The 17,907-nt window shown below is 33.9% G+C and overlaps 1 non-coding gene across 1 annotated transcript; it reads left to right on the forward strand.

Moving 5' to 3' along the window:
• Positions 1–1,126: 1,126 nt before the first annotated feature.
• Trnat-agu (transfer RNA threonine (anticodon AGU)) lies at positions 1,127–1,199 on the forward strand. The gene has a single exon. It is a non-coding gene; the product is annotated as a tRNA-Thr (tRNA).
• Positions 1,200–17,907: the final 16,708 nt, after the last annotated feature.

Here is a 17,907-nt window from a genome sequence, read left to right on the forward strand (position 1 = left end):
CAGCCTAAACCGTGACATTAACGTGTACTTAAATGTATGCGTACAGTACATGTAACATTTCGCAGCAACTCCAATAACTAGATTTGTTGTTCTTGTACTGCGACGTGTCCTACGTATAAATCCATATAAATCCAAGCACATGCGGTACTCTTATAACGAATTTTTAAAGAACGTCTGCACCATGTACTTAACAAATCATAGAAAATTGTTCGTAAAGTATCTGAATCAGTACAAAGAAATCACATATTTTCACATTTTACGGTGCAAAATAGTGTCATGAGAACATGAAAACCCTTAAACATGGCATGAACACACTTGGTGATCAAACTCAACCTCTTTGGTGAAAGGCTGACACGTATAACATCAGACCCCTTTGGTGTAGTTTAGTGACACAAAAAAATAGAACTTTCTAAGGTTCAATCATTGCAAAATCATAATGGTAGTTTTTATGTGCTTGCCAACTGTAATCTAAAATGTGGGCCATAATTTTGTCTGGTTTAGTTTAGGGGCACAGAATTGAAACTTTCTGAAGTGTCTGAACAATTAAAAAATTATAATCGTTCTTTTTTAATGCTGTCAATTTTAATCGACAGTGTTTCTTTGTTTATTTATGCACGTGTTAATTGTTACCACGGTCCCCAGGTCCGTGGAATAGCGGGGACTTTGACTTTGGGTCCAGTCGATCCAAGGTAAATTCCCCGCCCTACAGGGACAAACTGCTGCTAAAATACCCCCGCACGCCTGGGACATCATAGGTAAGGCCCATGCTCCGCTATTTTCGGCGCGAAAACAAAACCACCACATTTACTCGGCACTGCGGGGCCACCGAGAAGGTAAGAACAAGGCCCATTTCCCCCACTATCCCCGGTGTACATTTGAGGGGTGCATTATATGCACTTAAAAGGGTTTTGCATAGATTTAGATTCAGGGGTCATAATTACGGACAGTCTCAAAACTCAGTTCAGTCTAAAGACTCGACAATGCAAATCTTCATTGCAATGTAGCTTTCCTCCTAGTTGAGTATTGATTAAGAAATTTGCTGATTATTATTATTATTTGATCTAACATTTATTTTCATAAAACTGATCAAATAAAGATAATAACTTAAGTTATATTTCAAACATATGGCTCCATAGCTCAATGGCTAGAGCGCCTGTCTAGTATACAGGACGTCGTGGGTTCGATCCCCACTGGAGCCTTTTTGAATCAATTTTGAGATATGGGTTGGATGTTAAAATATATATTTAGTATGGAACATTTGTTTCAAAGCCATGTCGATATTTTTAGTACAAAGCGTTCATTTTAAACTCGAGATTGAGTTACGATTGTCAAATGATTCATAGTTGTTCTTTTCATGTGCGGTTAAAGAGCTCTGTTTATCTGATCTAGATATGTAACGAATTTAGTTTTGAGCAAATATGTTTTGCATTAGCGACCAATTGTATGACCAATATGTTCAATAGTTGACTAAAATCATTCACAAATTAATCGACACATTATGATTGATTAGTATCTTGATGCAAATATGAATAATAAATTCAGTATTGCCTAATCTAGCATTACGATTATGTTCTCACCCTGTTTAAATAAAAGTGGAATGAGTCTGAACTTGGACTGGCACTTTACTGTCTGTGGATTTTTGTGCTGTTGTTCCCTGTTTCTTCTGTGAGATTGTTTGTTTTTGTGTTCTATGTCATTGGCGTTTACCCAGTGCCATTAAACCGTGTTTATGTTTAAACGTTTTGCTACTGAGCTTGTTTCTGTAGTTTTGCACGTAAGTATTGGGACTGTTCGTAATCAGCGTTGGTGGCGCTGGTCCCGGATACTTCCCACTTGCTTTCTTTTGTTTTCATATAGTACAGATGTTCCCATTTTAAGTTTGTCCTCAATGAACAAAACAATATAAAAGTCCAATAACCAGAATGTTTATCATATCATACATACCAAAGAACACAAAATAAAAGCAGGAAATAAGGACCAAACTGAATGACATTAAATGTGAACTTTCCCTGCTGCAGACAGATGAACTATATGATAAATAATAATATCTTAGAAATATATTTTGTGTAGTTTTCTTTGGCATATGTTGACAGTAAATTGTTCCTAACAACAATACATTTACGACAAACTATTTTTTGCATATTTTCACTATAGGTACAAAACACTCGGTATGATTTACTATTTGTATTATATATCTACTCTACAGTCGCCATGGCAGCAGTAGTTGATGTCAAAAAGTGACGGAAAAGAACCAGATATTATTAGGATGTGCAATTAGTCTGGTAAAATGAACAGGGCTTGTAAAATACGATGCAAAAACATTCTTCAAATGACAATGGACAAGTATTTATAACAGTTTAACATGTCGTGACAAATTTAACCTGTCGCAATGATTACTTGTTATTAGGGATGAAAACAAATATTCGAATATTCGAATATTCGATCTAACGTTTGGTATTCGAATGTCAAAATCGGTTTTCGAATATTCTTTTTTTTGTTGAATAAATATAATTGTTTTTTTGCCTTCAACTCTGTTGTTGTGTATAAAGTTCGTTTGTCTTGTTTTAACACCAACTGGCCCATATTGCCAGAGGTGTGAATGACCTGATGACAATATACTAAACACACGTCATATGTCATTTAGGGATATATCGTCGGGTACTAAAAAATGTCTCCGTAGTTTTACAATGACATGAAAATGTCAATTATTTTCGGTAAATTTAAATGCCTTTTAAGGAATCGGATTACACACCAATGTGCTGTCTTGGCAGCAAATTAAGCTGTACAACATAGCTCAAGTCGCTGTGATGAAATGAATGACATGACCTACAAAAATGTAGTTACATGTATGTGCTTTAAACTGTTTCCATAACGCCATTTGACCAGGAATCCATCTAAAATCACATTGTTTACAACTATGACGGCAGTGGAATTGAAGTTATTCGATGTTGCTTTTTGTTTGTTCATAATGTATTGCTTTTGCCTTTCTGAAACTGAGGAATTTCAGTGGCTCATTTGTGGAATATCTGGGTCCGCAACGCGTACTGGCTACGTCAAAGAAGGTTTAAAATGCCCCGGCTATAACTTTAGCGACTAATAATAATAGACTTAAATAGACTAAACGATGTTCTTTGGTAATCGAATATTCGAATATTCGATCGAAAGAATTACCGAATATTTGAATATCAGTTTTGTCATTCGTTTGCATCCCAACTTGTTATACAAAATCAACACTCTAAATCTAGATTGCTAAGTCGCTCATTTATAACAAGTATTACAATTGAACTTAAACATTGTATATATACCTTAATACAATATAGTTTTACAAAATTAGGATAAGCCAAATTTTATTATTTTCAACTAATTTATGTTGTCTATGATGGACAATGCAAATCTGCATTACAAATGTAACTTTCCTTCTATTTGGGTATTGATTTGCAAAATTATTACTATTTGATTTGACATTTATATTCGTAAAACTGATGAAATAAACAATATATTTTATAACTTAAGTGACAGAGATATGGCTCCATAGCCCAGTGGCTAGAGCGCCTGTCTAGTAAACGGGAGGTAGAGGGTTCGATCCCCTTTTTGAATCAATTTTGAGATATGGGTTGGATGTTTAAATGTTTATTTAATACGGAACATTTGTTACAAAGCCATGACGATTGTTTTTTACAAAGCGCTCGTTACAAACTTGAGATTCAATTTAGATTGTTTACTGATTGTTCTTTTCATGTACGGTTTTAGAGCTTTATTTGTATCTGATCTAGATATGTAGCCAATTTAGTTTGAGAAAATATGTTTTGCATTATTAAAATAACGACTTTATGACCAATATGTACAATATTGGACTGATACCATTCAATAATTGAAGAGGCACATTAACGTTTGAATAGTATCTTGATGTAAATATGAATGATCAATTTAGTAGTGCATCAGATAGATTACGATTATGTTCCTATACCTTTATGCACCAGTTTCACAGGGTCGGAGGCATCCCCTGTTGACACCTCATTGTTTTAGCCAGTGAATAAATAAATGCATGCATGGACTATTATCAATGCACTAAATAAAATATTTGAATAGTAATGAGCTTAATTCACAAACATGTTTTGTTTCGTAATTTTTCTTCTCAGTGATTAAGTTTGACAATAATTGTATAAGTTAAGGTTTTAAAAATAAAGAGTCATTGCAATTAAAGGAAGCTTTAGTTTTGGAGATAATATTAAATTTAAGGAGGATTTTACACACGTACGTTGTAAATGGACAAACAGTTTTTCTCTACATCTTGCGTAGCTTTATCATGTCAAGCAAAATAATTATGCCCCCCTTCGAAGAAGAGGTGTATATTGCTTTGCACATGTCGGTCACAGGGATCTTGATTGATAAAAATTTGTCCGATTGATAACTAAACAATGCCTGCACCCATGGCCCTCAAACTTGACTTGGAAGTTGGACCTGAATAGTAGATGACCGCTATTGATTTAGGGGAAATTGGGTCAAAGGCCAAGGTCACTGTGACCTTAAAGGCAAACTCGACAATTCATGGAATTGCAAAAGGCCTGTCTGTGTGATAACTTGACAATGCATGCATCCATGGCCCTCAAACTTGACATTTAGGTTGGTAGTGACCAGTGAAAATTTTGGGGTCATAAAATCAAAGGTCATCATGTCATTATTCATATTCATCATTAAATTTTGTCTTATTTACTTATTCCCTGCTGCTAAGAGGATACATTTTATCTGTAAATATCAGTCATCATCTGAACATGATTAAAAACTGTACCTACTATCCTCACACTTTGAAATGGTCATACTCTTTAAACTGCCTCAAGGGCATCCAATGTCAATGACAAATCATTTCGGTCCATGCATATTTCATTCAATTGTCCAAATAATCATTATATATATTTTGTCGAAAACTGACATAAACTTGGTATCGATGTGTATAATTCATTGAAACTTGCTAACTGAAGTTCCTCATAGTTTACAATCAATTTATTTTTCGCAGTCTTTTATCACGTGATATTACCAAGTTAGATGTATAGCTTAAATATTCCAACCGTTTAGGGTAAGCCTTCGTAGCACAGATGATACAACACTGGATTGCAATTTTGGCGACACCGGTACGAACCTGGTCTCCGAGCCGATATTTTTTTACATTTCGGTATTTTTTACAATTATGATAAGAGTAAAACATTTTATTAAATAACTGTCCTGAGATTCGTTACAGAAAAAAACTTGTTTTGGTGCCAATCTGGTGTATAGTCTCTTTAAAATACGGAAAAGCAAAGGTTTTAATGGCTTTTTCCACATCTGTTTTTGTTGTTTCCCGGTTTTTATCAAAAACTTATTTAACAATAACAATGTTTCGGTGACATTATATCAATTAAAGCACTTTCAGCGACTATTTCCTTCTAAGGTTCGCGGCTATGAAAACTGTCGTCCGAAGCGTTCATGAAATGTGCTGATGAACTGCCATATCCACGTCTTTGTAATTTAAGTAAATATATCAATGACAGTAAAGCTCCAGACGATTGGAAACTAGCACAAGTTACAAGTATACACACGGATATACAATCGAACCTATGAAATTATGACGAAGAGTCGTTAACATCAGTAATGGACATGCACCAGGCTTGACTACGTTTAATTTGATAACACTTATTTACTATTAACGTTGTTTTGTCATTCCATTGTACAATGCTTCAGTCATTTTTCGATCTTTTGACTTCCTAGTTTTAAACCTTTAAAGACGAACAGTGGTGGAGTGAACACTTGACGATTAATTCATTGACATTTGATATCCGGCAGTTCAGACCTTACTGACGGTTCATGTTGATTTTAAATTAAAACAAAAGTATTTGCTTCCTGTGGTTGTAGATAGATTCTTTCTGATTGAAGTGCAATATGGAAAGGAACATTTTCCGAAAGCACAAACCACGCCGAAGCCATTAATATCAAACATTTTAGAGACAAATTTAATAACCTCAATGGACCAGACAATAAAAACTTCCCCGTGGAACATGTACGATGATGAGTACACACCAACGGTTTGCAAAAGGTTTGTGGTATTTAAGAGCTGTTTTATTAATTTTTAAAAAGAAATGATTACATTCAAGCATTGGTACCGAAATTCGTTTGTTTCGCAAATTATCCTTCCTTGATGTTATTGACAATTTACCCTGAACAGAAATATGATTTTATTTATTTGATCAAAGTTAGTGTTGCCATTTTTGGAGGCATTCTGTTATCAAATATATATTTTTTTAGATATCATCGATCAAAAGAAATAGATAAAAAAATAAACACACAAAAGCGATAGTAGGATATCGGATTATTACCTTATCCAGATATGATCGCCTTGTAGTGAACGCCAACGCTCATTTTTTTGTTTGTTATTGTTTTCTTCAGTCGGAAAGTGGCATGACTTGACAATGGTTAAAACCAGAGTAACATGTTCGTTTCGTCTCATGAATCTTGACAATTTTCATTTATACATTTTGAACGTGTTTTGTGCTATGACCAATGTTAAATTAAATGTACTAAGAAAACACCAATGCTATCAAAATACCGTAACCTTCTTTCTCCACGAAAACAACATACGAACACATTAAATAACTCATATAATGATAATTCTGTTATAAAAAGAGAGGATGGAAAATTGAAAGCAAATGCATTTAAACTAAGTGGTTTTCACTGCAAAGCTGTTATTGTTTCAGCTGTAAGAAACTTAAGAAGTAAAATGAGACATTATCTGGGATAACTGTCACGTTATAATTTATCTTGGATGTTAAAAACGTGAGTTAATTCATGATTCAGTTTCTGAAGGAAAAGAAAAGGTAAACCATTGTCAAGTACGCGTTTTGGATCTCTAAATTATTAACAAGAAAATAATGTGTTACAAAGCTTGCACAAATAATTACTGGCGTTATTTCTGAACGGTTGGAGGTCATCAATAATAAGCAATCATTTGCCATTAAATACAAATTGACTTTTTTACTCATTTTAAGTTTTAAATAAAAAAAATATTTGTTTCAGTAACATACCAACCCTATTTCATCGAGTAAGCAGTGAAAGTAATATGTTCATAAGTTATGCAACTTTCTGTGTTCTGATTTCTTCCACAATACCATTGTCTCGCCTAAAATAGACTAATATTATATCAAACCTTATCACCACTTATTGGAAACCCGTTACTACTTTAGTCCAAGCACCTGCAGTATTGCCACGTGATACTGATGGTCACAGTTAATGTAGTTGAAAACCGACGACTTCAAAAACAATATCTTAACTTTTTAAAACATCATCTACATGGTACAACCTTGAAATGTTAACTTATTTTTGCGATATGCGATGCATTCAAAATACTTGCATTCAAACCAGGCAAAGAAAGTCCTTTAAGTGAAATTATTTTCATATTCATAAGAAATATCATTCTTATTTATTAAGTTTACCTTTAATTGAGATAAATAAAATAAGTTACGTTTTATTATCCATGTACTCGAAATCCCAGGTTCAGTTCTGTATTAGCTTTTCTAATGACGAGATCTGGCTGTACAACTTCCCTTTTCCAAATGAATATAGTTCAAAGTACGGTGACAGTAGTGCGTCATCAGAGCACCTTTGTATGAGCTCTGTGTACTATGTCAAACACATCGTGCAATGTTTATGACGTATAAGGCATAATATTATTCTCAAATGACAATATGTTGCGTAATAGTATATCAATGGCACTAGATGCCAAGAACATCAAGTGATATGGAAAGCCTCACCCATGGCACAAAAACAGGTGACATACGCATCTGTTGTTTAATGCCGTGGAACCTAGATTCGAATGTAGATATTACTGCCAATCACAGAATACACGTCACTTATGATGATTCTGACGAAAGAATCTGTGTTTATGATGTTTTGTTCATAGACTCAATCTTATTGTGTATTTTTTAAGAAAATTTCCAAAGATCAAATGTGTTTGATTTTAATAAACACTTAATAAAGTTCCTCAACATTGTTAAACCGATTGATACATTACTTGTTATAAGCGGGTCTATTTAAAACAGTTTATGTTTTATTCATAAGCACTGACTAATGAGGTGTAGATCGATTAAGTGATGTAACAAAACAGATTATTAAGACATATACAACACCAGCTTACGTCTTAATGCATATATGTACATTATTGTTAACGTGTTTAAATATTTTAAACGTAAGTCATATATATTTAGTGTGTTGTTTATGAAGATATTTGTTGTGTTCCGTGTTTCTGGTTTACGAGTATTTGTTTTTTTCTGTTCTTTTTTATTGGCGATTACGCTGTGCTATTGAACGGGGTTTATGTTTAATCTTTGAACTTCTGGACTTGTTTCTGTAGTTGTTCATATAAATTTTGTATATAGTATGGTGTAAATCTTCACAGATAAACGCAGACCACTAGATTGATATTTTAATAGCAACATTTTTGTAAAATATGTACAATAATAGTAAGGACGTGTTAATGTTCGAGCCATAAGCTGTCCCAAAATAGTCTTGTGCCCCTATTCCTCGAGTTTAGCGTCAAGGCAATCGAATTCAACGGAACACAAAATGCATGAGCGTCAAAAGACGCGATTATCCTCTCACACAGGTGTAAAAGGACAAAAACTAAAAGTTGTATATGCTAAAATCATCTACGACCAATACCTTACTTGAGAAATATCGATTAGGGTAACAGTGTGGGGGTGGGGGGTATTGTATACATAATTAAACGAAATAGGTATATATGCCAACTTTGGGGTTCATACTTCAATACGGAGGTGATGTGACGACCAAAGACCGGGTACTGGCACGTACGGGACGTCTAGGGCTAACACCTGGTACAAGCCAATATATACCAGCTTGGGATCTGTTGACCATGTGATTCAAAGGGTCAAGGACAACATAATTTGCTATGATAAGCTAGTGTGTGGACTTTGCGTGTGGGTTAAAACTACTAAAAGGAAGTAATGTGACGCCTGAAAACTGGGTACTGGTTAGTGAATTCTAGGACTAACCTGGTAGCAGCGATTTAGGGCCAGCCTGGCGTCAGGTCGACAATAAATGACACCGCGTCAATGTTTATTCGCCTAAAGAAGTAATTAAACATTTACCAGTCCGAAAATATAAGATTTGTGTAAACATAAAAATCTAAAAATGCCTCTTAAAATTCCCTCTTTTAAAGTCAGGTTTATGGTGAAATACAGAGGAAACGGTAATTAGTATATTATAACCTACAGTACGCCAGAAGTGATTTTGACGTCAGTACCGGAATGGATAAGTTAGTATTAAACAGTGACCTCTGTCTTATTACGCTTTGCTTAAATTGTTCCACACTTTTTTGTGAAAATATGAAAATTGTTATGCAGGCGATTTTTTAATTTGTCAATGTTAAAGCTGCACTCTCACAGATTTACCGTTTTTTCCATCTTTTTTTTATTTTTTGTCTTGGAATTAGCAATTTTTTGCGTTATTATCTGCAAACCAGTGATGAATGACCGCTGACAAAAGATAAGATCGCAGATGTTAATATTTCAATTCCCAATTTAATCTTTTATGGCTTAAACCGGTACCAACGGTTAAGACAAATGCATAAAACAGCAATTTTAGAGCGGCAATATGAAAAACTGCGATCTGATCTTTTGTCAGCAGTCTTTTATCACTGGTTTGTAGATATTTACACAAAACAGTTGCTCGTTCCTAGACAAAAAATAAAACAGTTGTCAAAATGTTCAATCTGTGAGAGTGCAGCTTTAAGCAGCATTTTATGCGCCAATATTTTTTCATTTGTTTTTTTAAGTGTTTAACATTTTAATAAATATCAATTAGCACACATATTGGAAAGTTTATAAACAACGTTTTTTATTTAAATAAAGTATTATTAGAAAATCATATGAATTTTCGCAATCAAAAAAGAAACGTGTGCAAAAATGAAACTGGAAATTCATCAAGCATAATGAGTGAACCAGCGGTTATTTTTTTCCATAGAAGGTAACTTATAGTCTTTCACTTGTTCCGATTGCAGAAGTTGACCCAAAACACATAGTTAACTACAGGGTTAAGCCTAGAAGCCGAAAATACAACTTCGACCCTATTTAAAGAGAAAATGATCAAAGTTAATTAACAGTCTCACAACATAATGACACAGAACACATTGCTTACATCTATAAGCATTTAGTTTCGTTATGAAGAATTCTCATTGAACATAAAATTATATTATTTATTAAATTTACTTTCTTATTACATGTTTATTTATTTCAATCACTAGCTGCTTTCATTGTCACAATGATTCCTCAAATAACGACGATATATTCAAAATAAACAGAAACCAATTGCCGGCATTGCAGTTGGCAGGATATGTCATTGTGATGTTCCTTTACTTAACTTTCATTATTTATATGAAAAACTACAGAAACAAGCACAGTAGACGAAAGTTTAAACATAAACCCCGTTTAATGACAAAGGGTCAACGTCAAATAAATAGATAACAAAAACAAACAAATCGCTGGATAACTAATCGCTGACTGCTATATGTATCGTTGATACGTTAATACTCTTCTACCTCCTCTAAACATTAAATTCCTTTACTTGAATGCATAGGAACATTATTTCAATGAGAGCGTTTGATATAAACTAACTTTTATATTTGTTCTGAAATTGCTATTTCATAAGTATTACGACAATGGAAGAATGCAAATCATATCTAACAGACAATAACGATGTTGAAACTTGACATTTATCAAGTCAATTAGATAACTCTTTCTTTGATAAATGAACAAAGAATTTAATGGATTGTGTAAAATTGGCAGTGCAATGATATTGCTTATATTGTAGTGAAGTTATCTGATGTACGCCAATAACAGACAATTCTTTGATGATAGCCTTAATGGCTAATGGATTAACATCTGAGGAAAATTTATATTGTAAATATTTCAGGTACGTTTATCATCTTGTTTCCGTTTCCATTATTCATGGATTTTACATTTGTATCATTTGTTTTGTTAATATTATTTATGCATTTAAGGTGTAGAAAACATTATATAAATCATTTTGTTTGGCCGTTTCATGCTCTACAATCGTTGAAATAACATGAACGGCAAACAAATATCATACTTATATATTCCAGTCGCCTTATCTTTGCAACCTGCCGTCAATAAAACAAACCCGAGCTGGACATTCGATAACATTGGCGCCCAACGAGGAACCATGACAGTATAATAATGTACTCAATATCCAATCCTTGGTTTCGTCGATATCAGGAGGCGTGTTTTTGCCCATATTCTTAACTCAGAAAATCAGTTGGTCAAAATTTTCAGAAAAAGTTCTATATTACCGTGTTCTTTATTGAGGGGGATTTTGGTCTTTATATGACAAAACATCTCCCAGTATTAAGAAAGTTATCTTTGAAATACGAACCTAAATCGAAACCCGTTGTGTACAATTTTAATCGTGCACTTGACCAATAAGTCACGTGGGTTTTTCACCATGCTCGTACTCTATTAGAATTCCACACATGCAGGGAAGTATGTCACGTATAGGTGTTGATAAGATGTGTAAGCGACCCGGTTGCTAAGCGATAGAGCACTTGTCCTGTTAGCGAGGGGTCCAGGCTTAGAGCCCGGGGATGGCTTCACATTTTTCTTACTCTTTGACATACGGGATTTGGTGAAAACCTTGAAGTCGTGTAAAATCAGCACCTGGTATAAAACAGAACCTGGTGTATTAAAGGACCTGGATTGACCAATTGTAAAACAGGATCTGGTGTAATACCTGAACTTGTGTAAAGCAGGATCTCGTGTAAAACGGGACCGTTGTTAAATATGACCTGGGGTTAAACGCGAACTTAAGTAAAAAAAACACTAATACTAGAACTGGTGAGAAATTGGACATGGTGTAAAACAGGACCTGGTGAAAATCACGACCTGGTGTAATACTGGATCTTGTGTAAAACAAGACCTGGTGTAATACTGGATCTGGTATAAACAGGACCTGGTGTAATACTGGATCTGGTATAAACAGGACCTGGTGTAATACTGGATCTTGTGTAAAACAAGACCTGGTGTAATACTGGATCTTGTGTTAAACAAGACCTGGTGTAATATTGGATCTGGTATAAACAGGACCTAGTGTAATACTGGATCTGGTGTAAAACAGGACCTAGTGAAATACTGGATCTGGTGTAAAATGGGACCTTGTGTTTTACTTGACATGGTGTACAACCAAAACAAGACCTTGTGGAAAACAGTATCTTGTGTTAAATGGGACCTTGTGATATACTGAATCTCGTGTTAAACGCAAACAGATATTTCAAACGAGACCTCGAGTAAAATAGTCCAATTTGTAAAACGGAACCTAGTGTAAATCAGTATCTGGTTTAATACGGGACTTAGTGTGAAAAAGGATCTAGTATGAAATGTGTTCTGATGTAAAACGGCACCTGATGTACAAAAGAAACTAGTATACAACGCAGCCGGGTGAAATTGAGACCTGGTGTCATACGGGACCTGGTGTAAAAAGGGATCTAATAGAAAACGTGGCCTGGTGTAAAACGGTGAATTGTATGAACGTGACATGATGTAAAACGGGGCCCGGCGAATAAAACGTTCTAGTTAAAAACGTGGCCTTGTGTAAAACGGGATCAGGTGTTAAACCACTCACCTTTGTATTTTAAACTGTTATGTAATTATATTACTCAAGAAGATCAAGAAAGATCAGAGATAAAGTACAAATGGAACAACGAATATAGAGAACAGTTTCGCTCAGGAATTATTGGCTGTCTGCCACAATTTAATACTATTATTAATAATATTGATAGCACACGACAATCTGTAAACGATGCTGTTAATGATTTTTCGAATCTTATACGAACTGTTGCGGATCCTTTATTCTCAAAACGTTATAATTATAGTAATAAACCTTATTTTTTTCGAATGCTTGTGTAAAAAAGAATGACTGGTTTGACGCTGAATGTATTGAAGCGCATACTGTTTACTTACAGTCATTACGTGGATTTAATACCGATAAATCACTTGAAAATAGATTGTTATTAGTAGAATGTAGGCATGTGTTTAAAAGTATTATTAAAAAGAAGAAAAATTCTGCATTCAGATTAAAAATGCAAGAAATAGAACAACTTAAGAAACATAAACCGAGAGATTTTTGGAAATATTTTAAATCTAATTCCAAGCAAACGAATAATAGCTTATCTAATGAAACGTTTAAAAAATATTTTTCAGCTTTAGGTAGTAGTGTTTTTGAATGTTTCAATGAGGAGTCAGAAAACTTTGGTAGCACAAATGATTTTAATTTAATCAATGATTCATTCCCTGAATTGGACCAGACTATAACTGTCAATGAAATTCATATTGCTGTTAAAGCACTGAAGCGTAATAAATCGCTAGGTACTGATTTATTGATGAATGAATATTTTATAGAGTCTTTTGATATTTTGTCATCGCATTTGTGTGATATTCATAACGGTATTTTAAATACTGGATATTTCCCCGATAAGTGGATGGAAGGAGTTATTATACCGTTGCACAAAAAAGGAAATGTAGACGATGTTAATAATTATAGGGGAATTACTCTCCTTAGTTGTATGTCTAAGCTTTTTACTACTGTGCTAAATAAACGAATCGAGATAATCTGTAATGAACATAACATTATTTCGGACGCTCAGTTCGGATTTCGGAAAGGGCGATCCACCATCGATGCTATATTTATTCTAATGTCATTGGTACAAAAATATTTAAATGACAATAAGCGGCTTTATGTTGTATACGTCGATATGATGAAATGTTTTGATTCTATTTATAGAAATGCGTTGTGGCTGAAATTATATAAATGCGGTATACAAGGCAAATTACTTCGAATAATTAGAAATATGTACCAAAAAGTCAAATCTTGTGTTAAATCTTGTTCTACATATTCCGATTACTTTGACTATGCAGTAGGCCTCCGTCAAGGGGAAGTTATGTCCCCATTGTTATTTTCTCTTTTTGTTGAAGACCTAGAGTTAAATTTACAAAATAATCTAGACTCAGGCTTACGAATTGACGATATTGTACTTATTCTATTATAATTTGCTGACGACATGGCTATTGTAGGTGAAACACCAGTTGATATTCAACAACATTTGGATAGACTTTCAGAATATTGTAATAATTGGGGTTTATCAGTAATTACACTTAAAACCAAAATTATGGTCTTTCGTAAAAGGGGAGGGCTATTGCCAACAGAAAATTGGACCTACAATGGCCAGCCTATTGACGTCGTGAATGATTTTAATTATTTAGGAACTGTTTTTAATTACACTGGAAATTATGCTTTAAACCAGGAACATTTAACTGGCAAAGCTTTAAAAGCATTAAATGTGTTATTGTGTAAATGTAAGGAGTATGACCTGAAACCAAAGATTTTTTGTCAACTATTTGATGCTTTTGTTGCCCCCGTTTTGAATTATTCTTCCGAAATTTGGGGATTTACTAAGTCTAAGGAAATTGAAAGAATCCATTTAAAGTTTTGTAAACGTTTGCTAAACGTTAGAAAAAATACATGTACAGCAAGTGTGTACGGGTAGCTTTGTAGATACCCTCTATAAGTGCATAGATATGTTAGAATTATACAATATTGGTTAAAGGTTACAAGTAGCGATAACATTATAATAAGTAGTGTATATAAGTATGCATTATCTGACTGTAATAATAGAAAAATTAACTGAGTATCAAATGTTAAAAAGCTTTTGGGCCAGTATGGTTTTGCATACGTATTCAATAATCCTAATATGATAAATGAAAAGTACTTTCTAACTGAATTTAAAACAAGAATAATTGATTGTTTTAAGCAAGAATGGTATAGATCCCTTGATAGCCCAGTTTTATTTTTGTATAAGGAATTTAAGACTACTTTTGTGTATGAAGATTATTTGGATTTATTACCTAAAAGCTTACGACTATTTTTCTGCAGACTTAGACTTTCTGCACACCCGTTAAGGATTCAAACGGGTAGATATAATCGTAATCGTATACAACGTGAAGAAATATATTGTTTATGCTGTAACTCAAGAGATGTAGAAGACGAATTTCATTTTATTTGTACGTGTACACGTTTTGAAACTATAAGAAAGAAATACATACAACGGTATTATTATTTAAGTCCGTCTGTTTTTAAGTTCATCGAACTGTTAAACACAAGAAATAAACAAGAACTTATAAAACTATCCTTATTTGTCAAACAAGCTCTGAGTATTAGAAGATCAACTTTAAATATTGACTTATAATTATAATAGTTTTGTTCATCCTCACCTGATTTGAATATTATTTTTTGAATGTATTTATGATTCTATTCCATATTATGTATAACCTATGTCATACCATGTGTTTGTTTATTTATTATTCATATGTGGTTAAGAAGATGATGTACTTTGTACAAGTCTTGTTAAAAATATCTGTTCTGTTCTGTTCTGTTAAACATGACCTGGTGTAAAACGAACCTTAGCGTCAATCGAAAATTGATGTTAAAAGAGACATTGTGAATAAAAAAGGACCTGCTATAATACGGGACCTTGGGTAAATGGGTACTATGTTAAAATGGGGCTTTGACTTAAACCGAACCTGATTTATAACTGGAAATACTAATCTGAAGATCTCTTATGAAAAATGCATTTGTGTTAACTGTACACCAGATTGGCACCAATTTTTATTTCTGTAACGAATCTCAGGGCAATTATTTAAAAAATGCTATACTCTTTGATATCATTATTGTAAAAAAAAAAGGTAAAAAAGTGGAGTGGGAGACCGGGTTCGATCCGGTGTCGCAAAAATTGATTACCCTAAACGTAGGGAATATTTAAGCTATATACCTAACTTGGTTATATCACGTGAAAACATCGACTAGCCAATCACGCAAAAGGAATGAATTCTACTAGGTAGACAAACCTGGTATTGTTTTAATGGAAAAATACGAAAAAAATGCAAAAATAAAATGTAAACTAAGTGGTACTTCAGTTAGTAAGTTTCAATGCACTGTACACATCGATACCACGTTTATGACAGTTTTCGACAATTATCTTTTTTACCACTTTTTCATCATACGGAGTATAGCTAAGTACTGGGCAATGTTTAACCTGATTAATTCCGTTAATTCGGCTTAAAACAACACACAAAAGAAGTGTTGAACTTCATGCCAGAAGTCAAATACAGTTCATTAAAAAGCCTCATACATGTTGATTGATGAAGGACACGACAAGTACAGAAAGTGTTCTAGACAAGTGATATTTTTTTCTCTTGAGTTGTTCGATGCATGACATAAACAGAAGGAAGGTTTTATCAGATGTCAACATTTTCAAGACACTTTCAACGGCCATTCATATGGCAATGACCAAACAATCTGTTTTTTCGATATTATTGCATTAAACATACTAACAAATGACCCTACATTGACCAGACCCAAATGTATATGATAAAAACATGCACAAAATTAGTCTATTGGCTGGCTACTAAGCTTGTTTCTGTAGTAATCATATAAATATTGTTTATATTTTTACCAAATTTAAAATAAAAATTACTATGTATAGAAATGCTGGGCAATTGAGGCATAAATTGAACTGTAAGATGCTTGTTCGTTACTTTTGATATCGTAAATTATGATGGTTAATTATTATTTGAGACAAGCTTCACAAAATAATAACTAAAAATTTAATGCTTGGAGTATTTACATCCAAATGCCCGGTAAACACTCGGCGAGGGTATGCATATATAAAACAAAAAAATCAGTCCCAAAAGGGATGTGAATGGTACACGTTTCTACCTTTTACTCTATGTGTTGATGGTTAACACACACATATCCAAAACCGACCGAAATTGGACGGTCTATCATATAATGCGTTGTAGAAGGAATCATGCAATTAACAGTTTATGGTTAATTTGTTGCTGTTGTTGTTGTTGGTGGTGTTGATGGAGTTGTTTTATAATGTGTATATGATTGGGCGTGTGATTTTTTTTTAGATTTAAACCCTTTTGATAGCCATAGATTGACCAGTTCTTTTAGATAATGTTTTAACAACCGACAACAAAATCTAGTCAAGCAGCAGTCAAGACTCAGAGAAAGATAGTTTAGATTAGACGTCGCTTAAAGCAATTGTGGTTTGGACAGTCATTAGTGCTAATCACAGACTTTCAATCTTAGATTAGCAAATTCTCATACAACTTGTACTGTCCCCCAAGACATTTGACAGATACTGCATTCAGCAATACCGTTAGGTCGAAACTATAAACCTCGGGTTGTAATTCATAGTTATCTATAGTGAATTCTTGTCGCTGTGAAATCATCAATTGCACCAAAGGGAACGGTTTTTTTTGACAGGTGTCATGAGATTGCTGTCTATTAGAAGCACCAGTCATGAGAACTTGCCCTTTGTGTAGCAAATAGACGACACAGACGTGGTGGAGACGCAAAGGATTGTCCAAATAACCGTTTCTTTCAAACAAAACTGTTCTCTGGAACAATAAGTACTGTATCGCAAGAGGAGTACACTCCTTTACAAGTTAAAACAAGAGCGATGTTTTGCACACGAAGTGGTTTTATCAACGTTGCAATACCAGGCGGATTCACAAAGTATGTGGTTTGAGGGCTTTAACGATACCAAAGTGGGTTGGAAATGCCAACACTTAAAACAGTTTAACAGTTGTGTGTTTGTTTGTTTGGAGGAACACTATTCCTAAGGAATAATAAATACATTTTTTGCAACATGTTGACAACTCTAGGCTTATTTGTGGAAACAATGTTTTTGCCGATTTTGGGACCATCTGGTGTCTAGCCCCTTTAAGTATATAGACCATTGTTATGACGACCGGTTTAAGCCCCCGCTGAGGTCTGTGTGCACTGTATTTT

The sequence above is a fragment of the Mya arenaria genome, chromosome 15, assembly GCF_026914265.1.
Source record: "Mya arenaria isolate MELC-2E11 chromosome 15, ASM2691426v1".
Taxonomy (NCBI): domain Eukaryota; kingdom Metazoa; phylum Mollusca; class Bivalvia; order Myida; family Myidae; genus Mya; species Mya arenaria.